The sequence below is a fragment of the Artibeus jamaicensis genome, unplaced genomic scaffold (genome assembly GCF_021234435.1).
Source record: "Artibeus jamaicensis isolate MK-2021 breed Jamaican fruit bat unplaced genomic scaffold, CSHL_Jam_final contig_3174, whole genome shotgun sequence".
NCBI classification, from domain to species: Eukaryota; Metazoa; Chordata; class Mammalia; order Chiroptera; family Phyllostomidae; genus Artibeus; species Artibeus jamaicensis.
The window spans coordinates 4,701,569-4,723,378 of NW_026521738.1; the positions used below are offsets into that span (position 1 = coordinate 4,701,569).

The 21,810-nt window shown below is 38.7% G+C and overlaps 1 protein-coding gene and 1 pseudogene across 1 annotated transcript in view; one reads left to right on the plus strand and one right to left on the minus strand.

Moving 5' to 3' along the window:
- EXOC6B (exocyst complex component 6B) overlaps positions 1–21,810 on the minus strand; it is a 563,620-nt gene that overhangs the window by 521,418 nt on the left and 20,392 nt on the right. The gene's annotated exons all lie outside the window — the stretch shown is intronic.
- On the plus strand, positions 21,476–21,725 carry LOC119035050 (calmodulin-binding transcription activator 1-like; annotated as a pseudogene).

Consider the following 21,810-nt stretch of genomic DNA (forward strand, 5'->3'; position numbering starts at 1 on the left):
AGAAATACTGGGTGGATAATCCTAATGAATACCACAAGTACATTTACTTGGTCACTGGTTGTTTCCACTCACTGGAGGCCCATCTCTCCTTTCTCCACAAATTCAACTCCTAGCCATCGCTCAAGGTTCAGCTCAAATGTCACCTCCGGAAACTCCCTGAGTCTCCAAAGACTATGGCCTACATCACCTCCCAAAGCCCTCTTGTCCAACCTTTTTTATACCAAGTGTCTTCTACATTAATAAATTCAATCATCTTAGAACATATGTTATGTCTTATTAACCTTTGTCTATTCCATAGGACTTTGTACTATGCCTTAAGAGGAGTTCAATAAATATTTGTAGGATAAATTAAAGCATTGTTGGTTTCTCTGGAGCTTTTCTGTTTGCTTATTTAAGGATTTAAATAAGTATGTAAAGATACAAACAATATAATGTTAAATTAAATTAAAAATTGGAGAATAGTTAGTACAAAGGGCAGCTACCTAAGACCAGAAGTTAAGATGATTCATACACAAGTTGCATATTAAGAAACAATACTACAAAGGATCCAGAGACACACGAAAAGATGCTCAATATTGATAGCTATGAGAGAGATACAAATTAAAACCACAATGAGATACCACTTCACACTGGTCAGAATGGCTATCATGAACAAAACAACAAACAAGTGTTGGAGAGGTTGTGGAGAAAAAGGAACCCTAGTGCACTGTTGGTGGGATTGCAGACTGGTACAACCACTGTGGAAAACAGTATGGAATTTTCTCAGAAAACTAAAAATGGATCTGCCTTTTGACCCAGCAATTCCACTGCTAGGATTATATTCTAAGAACCCCGAAACACCAATCCAAAAGAACCTATGCACCCCAATGTTCATAACAGCACAATTTACAATAGGCAAATGCTGGAAGCAACCTAGGTGCCCAGCAGTAAATGAATGGATCCAGAAATTATGGTACATTTACACAATGGAATTCTATGCAGCAGAAAGAAAGAAAGAGCTCCTACTCTTTGCAACAACATGGATGGAACTGGAAAGCATTATACTAAGCGAAATAAGCCAGGTGGTGAAAGACAAATACCATATGATCTCACCTTTAACAGGAACCTAAACAACAAAACATACGAACAAGCAAAATATAACCAAAGACACTGAAACAGAGAACAGGCTGACAGTGACCAGAGGGGAGAGGGGAGGGAATTTCAGGGGAATTTCAGGGGAAAAGGGGTAGGGTTTACAGGAACAAATATAAAGAACACATGGACAAAAACTAGGGGGGGAAGGTGGAAATGGGAGGGAGGTGGGGAGGGATGGGTGGGTGGGCTCGGACAGGAGTAAAAGAAAACTATACTTGAACGACAATTAAAATAAAATTAAAAAAAAGAAATAATACATCTTTTCTGAAGGTGAGACACAAATTTAACAGTAAGCATCACAGTGGCCAAAAAGGAGAGAAATCCATCTTATCAATCACGGTATCAAAAAGATAAAGGGCTGCTCAGGACAGTCCTTTATAAAATTAAAGGGCTGCCCAGAACAACCTTTATAAAATTAAATAAGAACCCTTTACATAAAATATTTGGATTTTTTAAAAATAAAGTAAGCCCTGACTGGTGTGGCTCAGTAGGCTGGACTTCTCCCACAAAGCAAAAGGTCGCTGGTTTGATCTCCAATCAGGGCACATGCCTGGGCAGCAGACCAGGTCCCCAGTGAGGGGCGTTCAAGAAGCAACAGACTGATGTTTCTCTTGCACATCGACGTTTCTCTCCTTCTCCTTCTCCCTCCCCTCCTCTCTCTCTAAAAACAAAAATCTTTTTACAAGTAAGACATTCTGTAAAACAAGAGACCAGTAAATAGTTTTCTATTAGCACGCAGAAGATGCTGAAAGAATAATAACCAGAAAATATTTATTTGAGGATATAGCACGTCCTCTGCACAGCCTGGATGTCAGGAGAAACACAAAGAAGTTGCACGTCAGTCTTTAAGCTGGTAGTCGCAGAAACAAGGCAAGCATACATGCAATGATGGGCACTACTCAGATGATGCCGTAACTGACACATGCATGCAGCACTTACACTCCAGGCACTATATTGACTCTGATGATAAAACAATAATGAACGTTACCCTGTTTTTAAAAAATCAAACTATCAGAGGAAACTGATACAAACAGTTATAATACCACATTATGACTACTGATAAATTTTTACAAAATGCCATAGCAATGGGGACCAGGATAAGGAAATAATTGTTTCTGCTTCTAAGGAGAGAATAACGATGACTTCACCCGCGAAGTCATGTGACCAGGAAAGGTACACTATGACTCGACTATGACAAGACTACAGTAAGCAAAAAAGAACCAGTGAAGATGTGGTCTGGGTTTTAGAGAAAGTTCAGGGCAACGGTGTGGAAAATGGACTGACCAACTGACTATCCGCTCAGCCAGGGCAAGCAGACACCTGTCTTGTTCACTGCTGATGCACCTGCATTTCACACACGGGAGACCTCAAGTTGGCTTATCTTTGTTCAAAAAACTGAGAGGAACGAAGCAGAGTCGCTAGGAAAGAAACTGTTGTCCAAGTAAAACCTAAAGGCCTGAGTTCAGCCCCCGACGGGGAGAAGTGGGGGTGACATCGACACTGGTTAGGTTTTCATTTACTTGCTAAGTCTGACAGCTTGTGAACTGTAGAGGCTAGAGAAGCCATCTGATCACAAAGACATCTCAAAGACTAAGTCAGAACAACTACCTGACAACCTTTAGTCTATCGCATGTTATTAGAAAGTAATTCTCGGAAGATCTTTAAAAAGTCTATACACTGTATATGCCTCAATCTCCAGGGTTTTCTTTTTTTTTAATTTTACTTAAGAAGTGACTTTAAAAAAACTGAAGATTATAATTTAGTTTTAATTATAACACAAACTTCAAAAAGGTTCTAGTTAAGATCAGAAAGAGATTTCTGAGGCAGCACTATACATTCAAGAGACTCAAAGACCCATCAAGCTATCTAAGCTAAATAAGAGGTGTAACTAAAAGAGTTTTTATTTAATAGTTGATATTCATATTTTTCCCATTCAAGCATGACCTTAAAAAGTAATTTATGAAAGGATGAGACATCACCTGCCTTATAGTGTTTTTCTAATACAGCACAGCAGTCAAAAGCAAAGACACTAAATGCAGACGCCCTTCGAGTCAAAGTCCAGTTCCTCCTCTGCCTGGCACTGGTCTCTGCATTACTCAGCCTCTCTGAGCTTGTTTTCTCATCTGCCTCACAGGATTGCCGTATTAAATGACTTCATATATCTAAAGCTGCAATGAATGGGGCCTAGCACAAAGTAAATACTCAATGAATGTTAACTGCTGTATTAAAAATATCCAGTACAAATATAAGTTATTAAGTTGAATGTGAAGGCTAGTCATTTATCCTGTGCATGAGCCAAGCAGAACTACCTAGTATCAACCTTTCGATTAGCAACATTCTGGAACTGGGCATTCTTAAAAGCATATCTCCTTCAGCAACATCGAGAATCACCCATACTCCTGGTGCCAGCTGAGCCGGTTAGGATCCCATTCTTTGTCCAAGTTCACTCTTCAGATCCCCACCTCATGTTTTTTCCAAAGGATCCTGGTATGAGTCACCACCTCTCCGCTGACTTCCTGACTTAGCCACTTTTGTGGGCTGTGCCTGCCTGATTCTGGGTGCGGTGCCATGTCTGGCACTATCTGTTCTGAGAATGCTGATGTGGTGAAATTCAGCTGTATTTAGGCTGGTTTACTTTGTAATTTTCCACTGTTTCTCTATAGGATGAACATAAACACAAAACATGACTATAAATTCTGTACTTAGCACTATCAAGCTCCCTAAAACCCTAAAGGAACTAAAAAACAGACCTCTGTCAACTATCTTCTAAAAGGTATCATTGACAAATCCCACCCGGATTGCCAATCATGTGAAACTTGACTAACTTATCCAACTATAAAAATGATAAAAGCACCATTTTTCACCTGAGATCTCTAATTCAAATGTACCTGACATACTGTCATCACAGTGAACTGAAAATAACAGGTTTTTGTAACTCAAAGGTATCCCTCTCCTCTAATTTGGGCAAGTTATTTAACTTCACCTGCCCCTCAGTCTCCTTGGTTATGAAATGAGGACTAAATGTCTGTAACAGCATTGTCACCATTACTAAATAAGCTGACATGCAAAATACATCACGCTCCAGTCCATGGGTGCTGCTTTATTTCCACCCTTCCTCTCCCTACCTTTTCTCCACTTCTCGGGAACACATGATGACAAAGTCTGGGAGAGAGACTAGGATGAGTGGGTGTGGGTAGCTTGCTGGGACACAGCTTGCAGGCATCAGGGTTCTTTAAAAACATCTCAACAGCATCTGAGCTGAATGTGAATATCAGTCTCCTACTTCTTACTTAGCTATGCCTCCCAAGTTCCTAAAAGGTGGGTGTGATTACACGTTTAATGTTTGTATTATGACTAACATTATTGAAAAGAAAACTGCTTCATGACTCAGAAGTCAAAATGTTCTATCTTTGCGGCAGAATGTGAAGATCAGAACGTGACTGATGACACCAAACTTAATCTTCTTCCAACTATGTAAAAAAAGCCAACGTGACCGTTGTCATTTTTTGGCTGGGAGGAGGCCTAGGTGCAACTTTCCTGGGTCATCCCAAATCCTGGTTCACCCAGCACCAGCCACCTCAACCATGCTGCAGAAATTCAACCCCAAAGAGATCGAAATCATACACCTGAGGTACACTGGTGGGGAAGTTGGTGCCAAATCTTCCCTGGCCCCCAAGATTGTGGCCCCCTGGGTCTGTCTCCAAAAAGGTTGGTGGGGACATTGCCAAAGCAACTGTGAGCAGAAGGGTCTGAGGATTTCAGTGAAACTGACCATTCAGAACAGCCAGGCCTGATTGAGGCAGTGCCTTCAACTTCTGCCCAATCATCAAAGCCCTCAAACCACCAAAGGACAGAAAAAAAGCAAAAAACATTAAGTACATTGGAAATATCACCTTTGATGGCATTGCCACCACTGCCCAACAGATGCAGCACCAATCTTTAGCTAGACAACACTCTGGAACCAACACTCTGGATCCTTGGGACAGCCCAGCCTGTGGGCTGCAGTGCTGATGGCCACCGCCCTCATGCCGTCACAGATGACATCAGCAGTGGCATAGTAGAATGCCCAGCTAGTTAAGAACTACAAAGGAAAATATATATTTTTTAATTCTCACCCAAGGATATGTTCAATGATTTTAAAAGAGAGAGGGAAGGGAGAGACAAACAGAGACATTGATCAGTTCTTTCCATAAACACCCAACCAGGAATCAAACCCGCAACCTAGGTATGTGCTCTAACTGGGAATTGAACTAACTGGGAATTGAACCCACAACTTTTGGTGCACGGGACAATGTTCCAAACTCAGCCACCTGGCCAGGGCAGGAAAATATTTCAATTAAAGATCACTTGACAACTAAAAAGGAAGGGAAAAAAGACAATACAATTCCCAAAGAGGAAAATGTGTATAGCTACAGTAAATATGGCAAATGTTAATCATTATTTACTGAACCTAGATGGTTGTTCTTCCCATTTTTTTGTAAATTAGTAATTTTTCTTAATAAAAACTTGGGGCAGCAAAGAACAGTAAGGCAGAACTTGACACACTCATACACTAACACTCACAGAGTTCAAGGGGAACAGACTACTGTTTACACCCCCTAAATAATAGATAGCAAGTTCTCTCTGAGTTGTCCTTTCTTCAGAAACTTTAACAAGTCTTACACCAATCTACCGTGGTACTCACAGACCCCGCCCCCGCCCCCTTTAAGGCTGCCACACTCAGAGAACAGCACAGGACCTATTGGGAAAAGGAGTTTCCACCCGGCAGCCATAAATCCGCTTCCCCTCTAACATGAAGGAAAGGGGCTGGTGCGTTACATATATGCCCAGCACCCACCACAAGTAACACCTCCACTTCAAGGGAACATCAGCACCTTCATGGAGATAATTTTTTACATTTTTTAATTCAAGAAGAAAACAATAAGGTGGGAGAGCAATAAGTAGCAAAAGAGGGTTTTCACCTAAATAAAAATGAGAAAATCTAAATTTAGTATCCTATCAATATTTCAAATGCAGAAATGACTTCATCCACAATAAGCTCTTTCATAGTGAACAAACTTAAAATAATGTAAAAATGGGGACTTTTTATTTAAAAGGTCAATAATTAGCTTATTAAAAGGTCTCTCAAGTACTTTCTGGGACCAAAATGAGCCCCATGTAAACCCATGCTTCTACCTATTCTGACCTCCTAAAATTTAAGTCTTAATATAGGGAACAAGCTGTTCATATCTCCTTCTGTTCACATCTCCTTCCTTAGACAAAGTAGTCGATTTTAATCCAAAACTTCGAAAACAAACTTCAGTGTCTAGGAAATCAGAGTAGATGACTACTATTAGCACTAACAGGCAATCTGGAGCTAGGATATGTTTTGAGATCACTATAACCACTCCGGGTAGATTTTAAAAACCACTTAACTTTATCTATATGCTTAAATTGAAAGCAATACCAACTGTACTATCTGAACTGAAAATATACCTATTAAAATAAATTTAAGCAATGGAGGAGAAGGCAGGACAACTGTAACTGAACAGCAATAAATTGAAAAAAAATAGCCCAGGCTGGTGTGGCTTAGTGGACTGAGTGCCAGCCTGCAAAACGAAACGTCACTGGTTCGACTCCCAGTCAGGGCACATACCTGGGTTACATGTGCCCTGACTGGCCAGGTCCCCAGTTAGGGGCATGCGAGAGGCAACCAATCCACGTATCTCTTGCACATAAATGTTTCTCTCTCTCTCTTTCTCCCTCCTTTCCTTTCTCTCCAACAATAAATAGAATCTAAAAAAGAAATTTAATTTAAAACACAGGGTTATATAAATGCTTATTAACAAATAATAATGAAAAAAACAAATAGAGCTGGGAAAGAGTCAATACCCAGAGGATATAGCTTCAATACCAAGTGGGCAAACAATCCTTGATGAAGTCATCTTTTTAACCCTTGGAGTACACCATAAATCTGACTGCAAACTAGTTATCAAATCTGGCTTCACCACAGTAAACACCAAAGGCAGTAAATCAACATGAGATGAACTTCAGCAACCAACCCTGTAAACTTTTGCCCATAGTTTTAAATTCGCTAAAATTTAGATTCAAAACAATTTTTCTAAAATGCCACCTTCAGCAAGCGTTTCAGGCTGGGCCCAGTTAAATTAGAACTACTCCCAGAAGCCTGGGATAAACTGAATGAGTTTAACCAGGTTCTGTTGCACAGCCATGGAAAACGGAGTCTTCCTTGGAAGTGGATATAATCCAATACTCTTCACTAGAACTTTCTCAGGGAATGTCTCAGTTAAATACTCCTGGGAGCATTTACAAGTACACTGAAGACAGACCAACAGCTGTATTCTGACAACTTGCAAGTTGAATTTAACCATAAGTAACAACACAGTGAAAAACATCTTGATTAAAATCCCCACTCTATCACTTATTTATTTATTAGCTGTAGAACCCTGGAAGAGTTACCTGATACAATGTAAAATGGTGACAATGACATCTAAGCCATAAGACGTGGTTAACTCTGGCTACTATAGTGATTTGAATCTGGTCTGATTTATTTTGAAGATTAATTTAAAAAATGCCCAAATAGCAAGGCATATGAGAAAAATTAGTGAGAGTACCCAGATGTAGTTTACTGGTCCTTAATCATTGTTTCTAGATTTTCTTATTTTAATTTCATACGTTTGTGTTGAACTTTATCCTCCCTAACTAAAGCCTACAGCATCTGGTGAGAAAACACAATATACGTAATAGGGGAAATGTTACCATTTACTTAGTATGTACTGTTAGCCAGACACTGAGCTAACTGAATTATATGATTTATCTCACTTAATCCTTTCAACTTTCATTAAATGGTTACATAATTCTAGTTTACAGTGAGAGAAACTAAGAGGTTGGATAATTTGCCCAAAGTCGGCTGGTTACCAGAACCACAGCTACTATTACCCCACCAGGTAACGCTCCCCGGTCACACCCCTTCCAGTGGTAACTGTTACCGTGAGTTTGTAATAGCCATTTCCTTGCTCCTGTTTATATCTGAGCATATGTGTATGCACCTCTAAACAGTACTGGTTAGTTTTGCCTATTCTTGAATATTATACAAAGGAGATATAAGACTGTATTCTTTTGTGCCCCTTTTCTTTCAATATTATATAAATAATGAGGTGACTCCATGTTGTTCTACCTCACCTTTGGTTCATCCACTTTCATTATTGTATAATGTTCTACCATATAAACATACAGTAATTATTTATCAACTCTACTGTTTCTGAACACCTGCATTGTTTCCACATTTTAGATATTATACATTGGCGCTGTGTTACCCTTTCCTTGACAGGTAACCTGATACCAATGCACAGGAATTTCTTTACAGTACTAATCTTCAAAGAGACACAAATCCACATAAAGGGTACACAGAGAGACTTTCCAAACGGTAAGTGGGCATATAGTTCGTCAGGAATCCAGTTTCAGACCTATAACTCCCACATATACTTTCCTAAATCCAATCTTCCTAAGAACAGGCTACATGTAACACAGTAACTTTAGAAAATAATGTTGGTTAGTTCTATTTCCCTACTCCCTGCCCATCCCAAATCACAAATATTACTGTAATATATTGGTTCTGAATATGAAATTCATACAAGGATAAAATGCTTAACCTTGAGGGAAAGGAAAAATTAACAAGTCAATTCTATAATAATGTGATCAATTCTGTAACAGTTATAAACAGTATTCTTTAGAAGCAAAGAAAATTAACTACTTAACTACCTGGAAGAATTAGGAAAAACTAGAAATGACAGACATCTAAGGTGGGCCTTGCAGAGTAGACATGGTTGTCAGACAGAAATGACTGAAAGGACAATCCTTGCAAACAGCCAGTGCGTCATAAGTGAACATTACTAGGTAGGGAGCTTCAGGAAAAACTACTAAAGGCAACAATTCAACTGGGAGACGAGCCCCTTTTGCCACTGGGAAGGTAAAGACTTGAACTAGAAAAAAGAGGGTATATAAGAAAGGACGATGCCAGAATAATTTGTACCTGTAATAACAAGTAGGGCGTGGGCAGACAGTTGGCAGGTAAGACATTAATAAAATGGAAGAGAAGGGAACCCTGAGGAAACTACCAGTCAGCCTCAATCTCTCCGCTGGGGTCAGGGAGCACCAGCAGGAGCTGCTCCAATCTCATTCCAGAAGGATGGTGCCCACTGGTGAAAGACTCTTCCTTGGTATTAGGGATGAAAGTTGGATACAAATTTAGGAACAACGAACTGCGCTCCCACTAACCACTGCCATGTGGCTCGGCAAACTCATTAACCGTTATATAAATAGAGAAATACTGTCACTCACGATACAGAGCTGCTCTTGGTAGAAGCAGATCAATTTTGAACAAATGGATAATCTGCCATTTGACTTTTGATTTGGAGCTCAGATGGAAACAACGGTTTCTCTGTGGTTTCTGAAGTGTGTGAGGCATGACTCTCCAAACTGGCCGTCCTATGGGCCTCTTAACGAGCCCAGTACCAGCTGCTCTGGAACGGTGACTGCCTGGCTTTGAGGCGACCCTCCCTCCAGAGCTCCCCAAGTGAATGTCAAAAACCCCGATATGTAATCTTGAAATCTAGTGAATGTCACCCAGACATTTTGGTGAAATGTGGGGCAATAGAAGAAAAAAAATTCATGTAAAGTCTTCTAATAATTAAAAACACTTTAATTAGTTCCTACAACTTCATAAATTTCTATTTCCTTTGTTCAATTCCTAGAGAAGGTGCTGATAGATTACGACCTAGGCATAAGCATCTGAATGAGTTCAGTGCCTGTCACTTGATAATGATGAGAATAAATGAGAGCCCACCATGACTCATTTGCTGGAATGAGCAGTCGAGTGCTGGAAACAAGGTTCTTAACTGTGACACTACACTAAACTTTAGGTAAGAAAGAGAATGATACAAGGTGATTTCTCTGTAATACCTTTTGTAAAACTGTGGTTCTGAAAGAATCTAAACTTACACTCTATGAAATATATTAAATAGTAAAATCTCTTCGTCTACAAAAAGAAACAAATGACACCCTCTTTCCTGTGGTGATCACAAGCAACTCAGAGTTGCTAAAGAACATAAAGTGCATTCTACCGTTCAGAAACAAATATCAAAATAGGTATTTGGGCTTGGTAGGGCTGTGATAGGTATGTAAGTTCGGTTCAGGTATGTGCCTCGAATCGGGCGCCCCCTGTTCTCTACAGAAAATAATGCCTCAGACACAAACCCTGCATAGAACAACAGTCTCTGTTGAGGCACAAAAAGAAAACACTAGCATCTCTACTACTGATATCTTAATCTCATTCTTTTAAATTTCTATTTTTCTGCATATGTTTTACTATATGCATATGTATTTTTAGTTCTTACATATTATATATAAATAAATACACCTAAAGAGTGTGAGTGTGCTCATTGTTTACTGACAGGAATACATGGGCAAAAAAACAGAAAACAGACCAAAAAATAACATCACTGAAAAGACTATTTGACTTCTGTTTTAAAGGTTTCCTTTTACACCCTGAAGTTTCAGCGGACGTTGGTCACTGCGCTGGCTACCAGATGGTTCCTAAGGCACTTGGTTGACTGTCTGTGCCCTGAAATCAAGACCATTTTCAGAAACATTTAACAAAACTTGAATGAAGGACAGATAACGTATTTGTCCTCTGAGAAGTTCCTTTCTGTGTCATGAATATAAGCCTATGTCTGAGACAGCGCTCTGAGGCTCACCCAGTTTAAATAACCTCGTCAGAGCTCTGATGAGATCTGCGGGCAGAGCTAAGGGCTCTCTATCGATCCCGCACTATTAAATTTGTATTCACTCCAAGGAGAGTCATTGTTCCATTCTAGAGAAAACATTTTCCACCATAAGACTGAAGTAAAGAGAGCTACTATCCTTTTATCTTTATTATATATTTTTCCATTTTAAACCATTTCAGTTTTCAGGCAAAGCTCAGGCACTTGGTGGAAATGTGACTTCATACCACCCTCCTTGCTGGAGGGCAGTTTGGCAATATGAACCAAAATTCTAAAGGTACATCTTCTTTGACCTGCAATACCATTTCTTGGAATTCATAGTAAGATGATTAAACATATGTACAAAGATACAGTATAAGAACCTGTAACTGCTATAAAATTGGCAACAATCTAAATGTTCATTGCTGGCATTGGTTAAATAAATTATGCAATCTATATAATGAAAGACTAATTTTATACACACCTGTGTCTATTCTACATTGTTGAACTTTAGAAGTAGGTTACAAAATATCAGGTATAAATGGAAACATTTCAAATGGGATTGTAAATTCATATAAATGCACAGCAAGACATCTCAATAAAGTTACCAAAATTAGTTTAGTGTATTGATAATGGGATTTTAAGTTATTTTTATCTTTAAACTTTTCTTTACGGTTTGACTTTTTTACTACATATACATATTTTCAAAATGAGAAAAAAAATACCTTTTCCATCTTGGAAAAAAAAATTTCTAAGATTCGGATCATTGTCTCAAAGACCTAAACCTACTTCCTTTCATGCCAGATTCAAGTACTATAAATTTAGGGAAGAATAAGATAGTTTTTATCTTAGAGCAATGATTCTCAGTGTGACCCAAACCTAAACAACAGCATCACCTAAAACTACCTAGAAATGCAAATTCTCAGGTCCCACTCCAAACCTACTGAACTAGAAACTAGAACCCACAGTATGTATTTACAAGCCATCCAGATAATTCTGATCCATGCTCAAGTCCAAGAACGACTGTTTCAGATGAACTCAAAACCTGGTGACCTGGTATTGTTAGTGCCACATAAATTGAAACAAATGTAGATTATGTCCCTGCCAGAAGAGCCTGCTTACTGATAAACTCTGGGAATAAAAGCCTCAAAAATAGTCAAAATATCAGAAATAAAGCAGTTGCACCACCCGAACTGACTAATTTTTCCTTTAAGATTTTATTTTTTAGAGAGAGGAAAAGGGAAGGAGAAAGAGGAGAGAAACATCAATCAGTTACCTCTCACAGGCCCCCTACTGGGGACCTGGCTGCAACCCAGGCATGTGCCCTGACTGGGATTCCAACCCTCAACCTTTTGGTCTGCAGAGGACACCTAATCCACTGAGCCACACCAGTCAGGGCAGAATAATCTTGATGCAGAAAGAACAAATAATGAAACTTCCAAAACCAACTTTAGAAACAACAGCTCTAGATAGTGAATACTGTCAAAAGCCTGTTGCTCTACAGGGCAACCTTCTGGAAACTCTGAGCAATGACAAATGAATTTGGAATCCCAGCTGGCTCTGTACTGATAGAATCACAACTGAGTAATACCCAAATCTCTGGCAAAGATGTGAGGTTTATTCAACATACAATGACTCTATTAACAGAGTCCAAGCATTAAGTCATCTCAACATGGCAAGAACATCCACACTATGGCCCCAGAGTTGCTAGACTGTGAACAAACTAAGCACGTCAAACACAAAAGCCCAAAACACCCTCATAGAAAATTCACTTAAGAGCTCTTTTCTTCAGGAAAAGAAAAAAATAACACTGTCTGCATGAAAATAAGGAAAATATGGGAGAAACAATAAACACCGGAAAGAGAGAGTAAATATATGAACAGCACCTTAGAATTAATGCATCTACAAACACAACTTAAAAAAGAGCTCTCACTACAGTTTTGTAAGAAATTGTTAATACTTAAAAATAGGGTCTCACATTTACCCATATGGTATCTTTCCTCTCTTCAGGATACTAGCCTCCCATCTGCTAGAAATCTGTCCCGATGAATATATAAATCTACAGTAATCTACACTATAAATGGCCCAGCTATCCAGTATATAACCTGCACCACTGTACAAAGCAACCACACTTAATTAACTTAATAAAGACTGTACCTATCCCTCCATTTTCCAAGTGAATTCGAAATCTTTAGGACGTCGGACTATAAAGTTCACAGAGGTTAGGCTGTCAGGAGCTTCCCAGCTGTGCACATCACCTATAACCTCATCTTTCCAAGCCACTAATGATTAGGCTATACAGCTCTGGGGCCCTAACTTCCAGCAGATAAAGCATATCGAGTCATCTCTGGCTTCCCATCAGACAGGATGCTGCTGGTTTAACTACAGATTTACACAGGAAAGCAAAACTAGTTAGAGAATTTTGCTACAGACTCACTCTCTTCATTTACTTCCAAATCAGTTTACTTTTATTCACTTGCTTTTAATAGGTCTCATTCCCTGTTTTGTCTGCTATATCTCTGAGAGCAAGAACACCACAATAGGCAATGGTCTGATGCAGCCCATCCTACAGCCATGGAGAAATGAGTGGTCTGATTACCAGCAAACTTAGTGACAACATACTGACTTCAATGAAATAGTATTTAACTTTTTTATTTCATGAACAGAACCTAACAGTGCAAAATGTCAGTGCTAGAAATACAGCAACCTGAATTCTGCAGCCCCTCTTCACTTGTGGACCAGGTAGATGATCATTTCTCCCTCATTTGACTGGTCAGAGAGCTGCTATTACAGCCCTGACTGGAGTGGCTCAGTTGGTTGGGCATCGTTACACCAAGTGAAAGGTCGCCAAGCTCGATTCCCAGGCAGGGCACATGCCTGGGCTGCGGGTTGGTTCCCGGTTGGGGAGCATACAAGAAGCAACAAACCAATGTTTCTGTCTCCCTTTCTTTCTCCCTCCCTTCCCCTTCTCTAAAAATAAGTAAATAAATAAATCTTTTTTTTTTTTTTTTTAAAGAGAGAGAGAGCTATTGTAGAGGCTATCCCCACACATGACTGGCCTTAGAGGACTAGCAAACAGTAAAACGAAGAGAATCAAGGCAAGTTCAAAGTCTTTCTAGTGACTTCCTGTAATGAAACAAAACCTTTACATCTCTACCTAAAGTATGTTAAGAAATTTCTCTGTTTCTCCTGTCAACAAACTGTTGTAATTTAAAACTGATCCTAAGTGACACAGGACTTGTCCTCCTAGTCTGTCAGATTGCCCCGTGGCAAAAAATAAAAGTCCTGACCAAGTTTCTGTAGTAACATGGGAAATAAAGCTGCAAAAAGGACACCGAATTTTTTTTAGAATTTATTACAATCTTCTGACTTTAATAAGTCTGGTTAACGAGGGCAAATTCTGGGTCATGCTGTCCAAATTTGGTCATTGAGACCAATGTGAGTTTAAATCTGGTACAGCGTCAGGGGGATGTTTTCCCAGCTTCATAAACTGCCAGAACACTGTATATTGAAAAAAGCCCACTTTTTAGTACTGGTCATAGGCCCCTATAATGTACAATGATTTTAAAATTCAAGCTAAATAAATCCCTTAGAATGATTTTCTTCCTTCAGAATTATTCAAGAACCACTTTGCCAATTTCCCTACTACACGTGAATGATCTTTCCGACTGGAGAAGAGGCTGAGTGAGTCATTATTTTAAAGGACACCACTTTGCTCATCCTCAATAAAAAAATGTATATACTCCCTTACAATTACATGCCAGCATCCTCAATGAATGCCGTCTTGAACTTCTCCAGTCAACGTGATGCAAGGAGCAGGCAAACTTGAGGGACAGCTGTCCTAATATTAATCACATAAGATGAAAATAAAGAATATTGATTGCATGAGGCTTTTTTTACCTTTACTCAGCTTAAGATTCTAGGTAAAACTTTTATGAGCCCAAATGAAAAAAAAAATCCTTTTCTGTTATTTAGAGCCTGTTCTTTAAATGTGTCACAGGAGTTGGCAACTATAGGCGAAGTCTTCTGAAAAATCAGATAATAATTTCCAGTGAGACAAACAAGAATTGTCGTTGTTGTTGTTTAGTCTTATACCCTAAGAATTTGATTACTCCTTTGGTTGAGCTGAATGCACGTCTTCTTCTCCCTCTCTTTCCCTTCCTTCCACTACCCCATAGAGAATGAAGAGAAAAGCTATATCCTATATGCTGAATATATGGCTTTAGGTATGACCTTAGAAAACTAGCCGTGATGCCTAACTATTGTCAAAGAAAATAATTTCAGACAAACTTTGGGAAGTCCTTGTTTACTCACAAATAAGTTCCGGGGAGCCTATATATTAAAGCAAATTATTAGTAAATCAATGCAAAATGTCCCAAAAGTAATACATTGATACTAAAGTGTTTAAAGATGAAATGATATGATATCTAGGATATACTTGAAAATTAGCCAAGGTAGACACTGGGGGATGGAGTAGGTAGTAAGAGAATCAGATGCAACAAGATTTGTTGTGTATTCAACTGTTAAAACTATAAGAAAGGTACACAGAGATTTGCTATACTATTTTCTCGAGTTTTGTAGGTTTTAGATTTTCCACAGTAAACTTAATTTGTAAGTTTTTCCCTCCCTCTTTCTCTCCCTCCCTTCCCCTCTCTCTAAAAGTAAATAAAATCTTTAAAAATATTATTTTAATTTACAAAGTTCAGCAATCCCACATTTAAGAATCTATCTTACATAAATATCAGTATTAATATATAAACAGATATTTATAAGACTACACAACTGTCCATCAACAGGAGTATGTAATTGTTTCTCCATCAACAGAGAAGTATATAATTCTATGCGACAGAATATTCTTTAGTGATTAAAAAGAATGATGAAGAGCTAGAAGTTTCTACTTCCAAAGATATCTGACACATACATATTGTTAAGTAGAAAAAACAGCTGTGTATCAAATGCATATGGTAAGACCGACTTAAAAAGAAAATGTATGTATGTACATAAGAATGTATACATACACCTGCTTATACAAGCTAAGAAACCAGTCTAGAGAACTACACATCAAACTACTAATAATGCTTGGAAGGGGTGAGTTTACAGTAGAGAAGATGAGAAACATTACTTATATACTTCTAAATTATTTCCTTTTTTACAATAACCTTATAAAAATTTAAAGTATTTAAAAATCCATTATTGTTTAAAAATAAAGTACCTGGTACAAAAAGGTTACTCAATTAACAAAAGGAAATTTTAAATGAATCAGCTAGAAATGTTACACACTCATGATATGACATAAAATAATTTCACACAAAATAGAAAATAATAAAGTTTAAAGGAAAATCCTATAAACTAATAAACTTCTTAAAAATACGAACAAAAAAGGAAGAACTGAAAACACCAGGACACATGAATAAGTTTGCAAGGCTTCCATAGGACAGTTGTGGAGAGAGAACCATGGCGGACTTGGGGGCAGATGACTAGCAGTGTAAAATTAAGAAAGGAGCCCTGGCTGTGTAGCTCAGTGGATTGAGCGTGGGCCTGTGAACTAAGGGATCAGGGTTCAATTCTCAGTCAGAGTACATGCCTGCCAGTTTCCAGCGGGAGACACACAAGAGGAAACCATACATTGATATTTCTCTCCCTCTCTCCTTCCCTTCCCCTCTAAAGATAAATGAATAAAATCTTTTAAAAAAAGAAAACTGAAGAAAGGGAGGAAAAGACAAGGAGATAATAATGTGAGAGAAAAGTTAGAAAAGGAGAGAGTTACATAAAGGGGAGAGAGGTTCATCCCATTGTATGAAAATAGTAATGAAAACGGAGATGGGGGAGGGACAGGGCAGTTAGTGGCTATGGAAAATCTTCTTTAGAGTCTTCCTTCATTTGTAAAAATCTAGTGAACAGCTACTATTTAAGCAGCACCACTTGCTACCAGAGCTCCGTTTCAATGTGATGAGACAACCACAAGCATTTACCTCCCTCTCTCACCCCCTTACAGAAAAAGGTATAAACCCACTGCTCTGAAAGAAGAAGAGCCTATAGCCAAGAAACAGCAACAAATTTCTGGAAGACAAACGGCAATAAACAGCAGTAGGATGAAGCAGAGAGTACAAAAAAGAGTGTGTGCCAAGAAAACGAAATCCGAAAGGGAGTCACTCTGAGTACCAGCCGCAGCCACGGAGGTCAGGATTCAGAACGCCAAGAACGAGGAACGCACTGAACATGAACAGATCAACTGAAAGACTGGACACAGAACAGCCAAACCCCTACATACGTAGCCCATCGTGGGGACTCCAGCTAAACATCGGGCATTTCCCCCTGGAGAAATAATGTAGCCTGAGAATATACTAAAAACCACTAAACTGTACACTTTAAATGGATGAATTGTATAGTATGTGAATTATATCTCAATAAAGCTATGTTGAAAAAAGAAAAAGCACGTTTTCCTCCTCTTCCACATTAAGAAATCAATTAATACTGCCTAAAACTGAATGTGTTTTTAATTACAAATATAGAAACTGACTTTTTACCTTCTTAAGTTTAAGAGATCTTTTAAAAATAAAAATCATTTGTGATAAAAACACATACTTACTGAAATTCAGTAATTCCATGTGTTATTTCAGTTTCCCTCAAGTAAAACTAAATGTAACACTTTTTAATAGAAACAGCATTATATTATATCCAATAACCAATTTCTATTACAATTATTTTCTACTCACCCTCCTATTTGTGTATTTGTGGAAAGTGACGGTGATCTGGAATGATGATCACTTAAAGTAAATAACAGACCCTGACCGACGTGGCTCGGTTAGTTGGGTGTCATCCCACAAAGCGAAAGGCCACTGGTTTCACTGCCGGTCAGGGCACGTGGCCGGGTTGCGGGTTCAGTCCCCAGGCAGGGAGTGAACAAGATGCAACAGACCGATATTTCCCCCTCACACTGATGTTTCTCACTCACATCAGTGTTTCTCTCCCTGTCTTTCTCCCTCCCTCCCTTCCCATCTCTCTAAAAATAAATTAATTTTTTAAAGTTAAAAAATAAATAATGTCATTTCTCAAAAACAGACTTTTTGTCTGATACGTAGTTGTATCATCTTCAGAGTTTTCTATCAGCCTGATTTTATTTTTACTAATGAGCATGCGTCATACTTATAAAAAGACAGATAATCTAAAAATTACAAGACATACAATAAGACTGCAGTTCTGAGAAGGTGAAGCAGACATAGTTTTTCCCATCCTTCCCACAAAGTCTAACTAAGAACTCTGGACACCGTATGTGAAACCAACATAAAGTGACCTGAAAGGTGGAAAGAAGAAGGTGGACTGGCTTGGGACCTCAGCGCCAAAGGAACAACCCTGGGATGCGTTTCCTGGATTTTCTTTTTGCTTCGTATCTGAACTGGGAACTGAGGAGACACAAACAGGTGCAAACAAACAAAAAAGCCCCAACAAAAGCCTGCTCTCTCTAACTAAAGATGACAAAAGGCACAGCCTACCAAGACAGAAAACATTTACACAATCACTGTTGTATTCCAAACAAACACTACAGAAAAATATTCACACAAGCACAGGCAGAGAGGGAGCCATGATTTCCACCCTCACAAGATAATAACAAAGAGCCTAACACCCCTCTCAGGGAGTCAGAAAAGGCCAAGAGGGGAGCTGGGACTTTCACCCCCACCAGATGGTTGCAACCCACTCTGGGTTGCAACCCACGGCATTAGCAGAGACCACATACGGAGCCAGGTCTCTCATCTACAGCAGTAATGAGGAGCCCCTCTCAGGTGTCAACAGATTTCAAGTGGGGGACATGGACATCTACCTCCACCTAGCAGTAATGGAAGGAGTAACCAACACCTTCTCATGCCACACTAGTGTCAAAGAAAACGAGTTAAAAGGGTAGGTTTAAATGAGAGCCGGAATCTCATAACATAATATGAAACTATACAAGTTTCAATTAAGAGTCATTCTTGGCCTGGCCAGGTAGCTCAGTTGGTTAGAGTACCACCCAGACACACCAAGGTTGCTGGTTCATGTCTAGTCAGGGCACACACAGGAAGCAACCAATGAATGCATAAATGGGTGGAAAAACAGAATTTCTCTCTCTTTCTCAAAATCAATAAACAAAAGTTTTTTAAATCATCCATCATGCCAAGAACCAGGAAGTTGTCAAAGTAATGAAAAAAAGACAGTCACTAGATGCCAAAACGGAAATGACAGAGATATTAATCTGATGAAGAATTGAGTTATGAGTGGTCATAATAAAAATGGTTCAACAAACAATTATCAACACACTTGAAACAAAAAGATTGAGAATCCCAGAAAAAAGTAGAGCAAAGGATTACCAAATGGAGAGTACAGAGCTGAAAAACATAGTAACTGAAATTTTTTGTTAAGAACTCAGTAATAGACTCAAGAGCATGATGGAAGAAACAGGAAAAAAACCAGTGAACTGAAAGATATAACAACAGATATTATATCATCTGAGTATGAGAAAATAAACTGAAAGAAATAAACAGCACCTCTGGAGCTGAACAGTAACAAAAAACACATCTATCATTCATGTCACCAGAGTCCCAGAATGGGAATGGAAAGAGGGTGCAGGAGGAAAGTAGTTGAAAAATAATGAATTAAAACTTCCCCAATTTGGCAATGGTCATAAACCTACAGACTCCTGAAGAAGTTTACTAACCCCAAACAGGATAAACCTTAAGTAATCCATGTCAGGACGCAATGTAATTACGCTCCTGAAAACTAAAGACAAAGATAATAAGTCTTGAAAGTAGCCAGAGAAAAGTGACAAGGGAAAAATGACTTGAGTGACAGCAAATTTCTCATCAGAAACCATGGAGGCCACAAAGAAGTGGCATAACACTTCTCAAGTGCTGGGGGAAAACTGCCAAACCAGAATCCTACAGGGAGCAGAAATAACCATTCATTCTTTCTCATAGGTAGGAAAACTAAGCCAGTCTCATGTAAAGAGAATTTGCTGCCTACTGTTTAAAAATAATGGCTACAGGAACTTCTTTCAGCAGAAAGGAAATGATTTTTTTAACAGGAATTTGGAACATAAGAAAGGAAAAAAGAACACAGTAAGCAAAAATATGGGTGAATACAATAGATTTTACTTCTCTTGAGTTTTCTAAATTAGGTTTGCTGCTTAAGCAAAAATTAAAACAGTTTAATATGGCTCTAAGTATCTGTAGAGAAACTATCTCAGACCGTTACAACCAGTGGAGGATAAAGCATCATAAAGGGAGGTGAGGTTTCTACACTTCACTCAAACTGGTAAAATGTTAACACCAGTAAACTATGATGTTATGTATTAAATAATGTTAACAACCAGAGAAAGCACCAAAAAGATATACAAAAGGGTATACTCAAAAATACTAGAGATAAATCTAAAGGGAATTTTTTTAATGTTCAACAACTCAAAAGGCACAAAAAAGAAAACAGAGAAACAGAAAAGGAGATAATAAACATAAAACAACAAATAAAGAGTAGAGTTGAGCTTTAGCATATGAATAATTGCATTAAATGAGTTATAGATATACCAGAGACTGACAGAGCAGATGAAAAGCCACAACATAACTATATCCTATTGATAAGAAATTCACTTCAAATATAATGATGTAGGCAAGCTAAAAACAAAAGGCTAGAAAGTGATAAATCACTCAAACATTCATTGAAGGAAAGCAGGAGTAACTATATTATCATCAGATAAAGTACACCTCAGAGCAAAAAAAATTATGAGACAGGAAAGCAAATGTTCAACCCACTACGAAGATCACAGCGATCCTAACTGTGCACGCACCTGCCAACAGAGCTGCTGAGTACCTGAAGCAAAAACACGCGGATCTCAAAAAAGAAACAGACAAGTCCACAACTGCACTTAGAGACTTCAACAGCCCTCTCCCACCAGAGTGGATGGACAGAAAAGCAGCAAGCACACAGAAGAGCACCCCGCCACCAACCAGCGGGATCTAGTCAGCATTTGTAAAAGGCTTTCCCACGGCAGCAGGATACACGTTCTTTTCAAGTGCCCACAGAATACATACTGAGAAAGAACATGCTGTGAGCCATAAAACAAACTTCAACAAACTCAAAAGAACTGAAATCATATACGGTATGGTCTCCAACCACCGCATTAGGGATATGAAACTAGAAATCAGTAACAGGATCATGGAAATGTTCAAATCCTTGGAAACTAAACAACATACTTCTAAATAATTGATGGGTCGAACAGGAAGTCTAAAGGTAAATAAAAGACTACACTAAACTAAAATTAAAATACAACATATCTAAGCTTATGGGACACAGGTAAAGCAGTGCTACAAGAGAAATTTATAGCACTAAATGCATACATTAGGAAAAAGAGGGGATAAATGGTGATGGAAGGAGACTTCACTTGGGGAGGTGAACACACAATACAAAATATACAGATGACATATCACAGAATTGTATACCTGAAACCTATATAATCTTATTAACCGATTAACCCAATTTTTAAAAAATGCAGGGAGGGCAGCAGCGGTGACATGATGCGTGCACTTGAGGGCAGCAGCGGTGACATGAGGAAGAGGATGTGGCACACGGAACAGAAGTGGTTATTAAAAAGAAGCCAGAAGAGCATTTCCCAAAGTGTATTCTCCAGAACTAACGCCTAATGTGTTCTCAAAACCATGCCACCTCTAGACGACAAGGCGAACATGGAAACAGCAATAGCAATCATGTAAAAATCTTTTCACAGAAAAAGCTGCCTGAGTGTACGCCAAAAACTCTTCACGTTCATCCCAGGAGAGGCACCAATGGAACACTAAGGAGAGATCATGATGTAGCAGTCCCTTTGGATTTCTTTGCAGTAATGTGTGACCCTTCACACATCTTTGATCCCCAGACCTGCATAACCTTGGAAACC